Source organism: Amblyomma maculatum, chromosome 9 (assembly GCF_055883805.1).
Source record: "Amblyomma maculatum isolate TAMU_Amacu chromosome 9, ASM5588380v1, whole genome shotgun sequence".
Lineage (NCBI taxonomy): Eukaryota > Metazoa > Arthropoda > Arachnida > Ixodida > Ixodidae > Amblyomma > Amblyomma maculatum.
In genome coordinates this window covers 16385919-16389544 of record NC_139352.1, presented here as the reverse complement: position 1 = coordinate 16389544, position 3626 = coordinate 16385919, and the positions used below count along the sequence as shown (strand labels likewise).

Genomic DNA, 3626 nt, shown 5'->3' with positions numbered 1-3626 from the left:
ATAATGAGGAATCCAGCTGTGATCAGAGTTGACATAGAAAATGGTGGATGATAGGTATCCTTCACTCGTGCTTCTTGAAATGGCATCTCTGATTTTAACACATCGTTGGAGCGCCTCATGAAGGTAAGAAACGAAAAAGGGAAAGTCGATAGAATTTCGATGCTTTTTCTTTTGTGTGTCGTCTCGCTGGAAAGACAGCGCGGTGTCATTTCATTGTCTTCAAAGAAAAGCAGATGACCGACCACGGAGAGCCCTACGGATCAAAAACTTCAGGATTATAACACGTGACTGCGGCTATATGCAAGTTTGTTCAAAGCATATGTCACGGGGGACAAATTATCTTTTCCCTGCAAGCATCACATTCCCTCTTGAAGTCTGATTTAATATTGAACAATCATGTTGTGATCATGATTCCATTTATTAAGTACACTTTCATGCTGAATTGGCCATCCAATTTGCGGTATTATCCACGACTGTGTTTCTGTTTATTGGCGTTTGCCATCGACGAGTGAGCCTTGAAGTTAACAAGCTATGGTTCCAGTGCGCCCGAGCAGTTAACAATATTTCGCTCAGTCGGTGATCAGACACAGACGGTGAATTAGTTACAGAGGCAGAATACGATTGATGTAAATCACTATGAGCTCGAAACGACTACTACGTGTTGTTGTTGTTGTTTTTTGTCGTTTTTCTATCGTTAATCTTTATGCATCGTACATATTCGAATATCCACAGAAGCTGTAAAATTCAGTTGTGGCACTTGCGGAGTTAAGCTGTTAATCAGCTCTATACATTTGCAGCCAGCTTACGCAGTAATCTGTAGAAGTTAACAGCTATGAAGGCAAAGAATGCATGCTGCCCTTCAGGGAACCCTTGTATAGCGAAGTCAGTCTGAAGTATAAACCGCAAAAGAACTTACGTGTAGTAGTGAGTAATTATGATGCACAAACCTCTCAGAAATGCGTGTGCAATTGCGTTCCACCAAGTTCGGCTCAGGGGTAAAGCACGCTACCTTCAACAAGATCTCGTGCGTCTCACGCCGCAGGGCAATCACCTTCGTGCACAAGGCGATGATTTAGGCGCAATTATTGCCACGGTCCTTCAATTCAATCAAAAGGAACTACGTACTTGGCGCTCTAATTCGATCGCCTTCAACAAAGCATCACGATTCGACACACTACGTTTCGGCACGACTACCGGTGAAAATGCGGGTGCAGCCCCAGCCTAAAGCTGATGATGATGATATCACGGACGTACCCTTTTCAACGGATGGATGTCGGTTTACACTCGCCCGACCAAAATGAAGACCAAAAAGACTAACAAAATTAAAGAGTAAGTATGAGCGGAGCTCAGCATGTAGTGTCCCATCATCAGTCATACCCTCGCACATCCACATCCACCACTCAACCAGGCGACGCTTGCAGACTGCCACTGTTTGTTTGTTCTTTTTCTTTCTTCCTTTCACTTTTGGCCGGCGCACCAGTTCTGGTGCCGACCCGTTTCAAAGGGTATGGCTATATTCTAGTTCAATGGCCCTGAGCATCGTCATCATCATCAGCTGCCGGTTTCATCTGGCCAAATCCGAGCGTTTCATCGGGATAAGGATGATGATGGTGACTCTCGGGGTCATACTACAGTAAACTGTAGTCATACCCTTTGAAACGGGTCGGCACCAGAACTGGTGCACAGGCCAAAGGTGAAAAAGAGAGGCAAGAAAAGTCTAGGCAGAAGAGAGAATCCGCACTGCACTCATTCCCCACGCCGCACAACAAAAAAAATTGGAGGCTTATCAAGGTTAAGCCCAGTGGATGCGAAGCATGTTAAGCAGCTGCCTCAGTGTGGATGGGGCTAAGTAACGGAGACGTGGTTTTAGGTTAATCGTCGTACTTTATTCTTTGCAGCCCGACAAACACACTCTTATGGTCCGTAAATGCATGACTCTTGGTTTGCATGTCACTTACGCATACACGCCGGGCGCAAAGACGCTGACGCGGTTGCGGGCACAGAGACTGACGCGACGGCGGGCGCGCGCCGCTTCATCCCTGGCGTGACGTCACATATCACGTGATGCAGCGATGGTGGCGCCGCCGCCGCGTTGCGCGCGATGGCGCTAACGGCGCGAACCGAAGCGTGGAGGCCTCCGCCAGGCGACATCCGACGGCGCGATATGAGGCCCCATCTGTAGCACCAGACCATCTTTATTGGAATGCTCCGTCGCTTCTGCGCATGCGCCAGCTGAAAGAAGTGAGGAGGAATAACTTGCCGGACGTGACGTAAAACTTGTTTTATGTTTTGTTTGTAAAATGTCTGCCGCTTCTCGTCGCCGTTTCTAGCGATAGGCCGACAGATGGTCGCCATGTGTCGCCGGCTCCGAGTCCGTGATCGCTCGCAAGCCGGACTTGACTGTGGCGATGGTGGCGGACGGGTTTCTTGGCATCGTAGTTTGAATATCGTAGCCGAGTGGCCGTGTGTGGCCGTGTTCCCAGGTGTTCCTTTCCACTTGTTATAATACTCCTTGAGCTTCGGCCTCGCGTACTGCTGTTCGTAAAGCGGCATGCTGTGATACTCCCATGCGTTCTCTTAGTTACAGATAGCACCGTCTCCGACCTGTGGACTCTGCGACGCTAGTTCTGCAATGCGTGTCAGCCCGCCCTTGTCGATGATACATGCCTGCAGTATGTTGCAAGTAACTGGTGTATTCAGCATTCCGTATACTTACTTGCATTTCTCGAAATTTATGAGTCACTGCCTTTGGATCATCCGAAAGTACGTATACAATCGGACTGAGGTGTACAGCGCAAGTTACGCAACACATGGGATGCGAAAAAACATGGAATCTCGCTGTCATTTTTATCGTTGTCCTCGACTTCGACACCACTATTTAGTAGCAGTCGTAAACTTTAATCACCTCGAAATACCAGTATAAAAAGGCCGGTTGGAGCATAATTTGTACGAAATTGCCTCTCTATCCTGGATTTCAAGAGGTCGGTTAGTGTATCCGCAGGGCAATTGTTTTGCCATTTTCGTTGCCTTTATCGGATGTACAAACACGGAACTCGGTGTCCAATTGATGCAGGCAGCTTGGCACAGCTAATCTATTATGAAGCTCCGGTGCGGTAGCCAGCCCGGGACTAACCGGGAAATAGAACCTCAACCGGGAAGGCCAGCTATTCATCACAGCTCTCAAGCGACTTGCTGCCGGCCTACTGGACTAGTCATGCAACCGTGGAATCCAGGTATATTTTCAAGTAAACTTCTGTACTTAGGAGTGCCAGGAGGTAGACCGCCCGCGTAAAGAAAAAATGCTTTCGACATCTCCCAACGCACTCCTGCCTCTAGTTTTGCTCCTAAAGTTAAAGGCTCGAAGCGCAAGCTGTGAAAGTCCTGGTATTTTTGCACAGTATTTATCTTCCAGCTGCTCTAGCTCTAGACAGTTCTTGTATCTAATTCCTGTATTTTTTTTATTTTTTTTTTGTCTCAGAAAACATCCCATGACGTCCTATTCGATCGATGTTATTTCTACCTGCCCTGTTGTGCTTATCATTGTAGACAAGCATGTAGACTAGTGTGAAAACAATAAATAAACAGTGCTGCGTTCGTGATTCCATCTTTGTCCAGTCATTGCCCTT

The 3626-nt window shown here is 47.4% G+C and overlaps 1 long non-coding RNA gene across 1 annotated transcript; it reads left to right on the top strand.

The window, feature by feature from the left end:
* Window positions 1–2580: 2580 nt before the first annotated feature.
* Window positions 2581–3233, top strand: LOC146178431 (uncharacterized). Its single transcript, XR_014700866.1, has 2 exons — window positions 2581–2672; window positions 3074–3233. It is a non-coding gene; the product is annotated as an uncharacterized LOC146178431 (long non-coding RNA).
* Window positions 3234–3626: the final 393 nt, after the last annotated feature.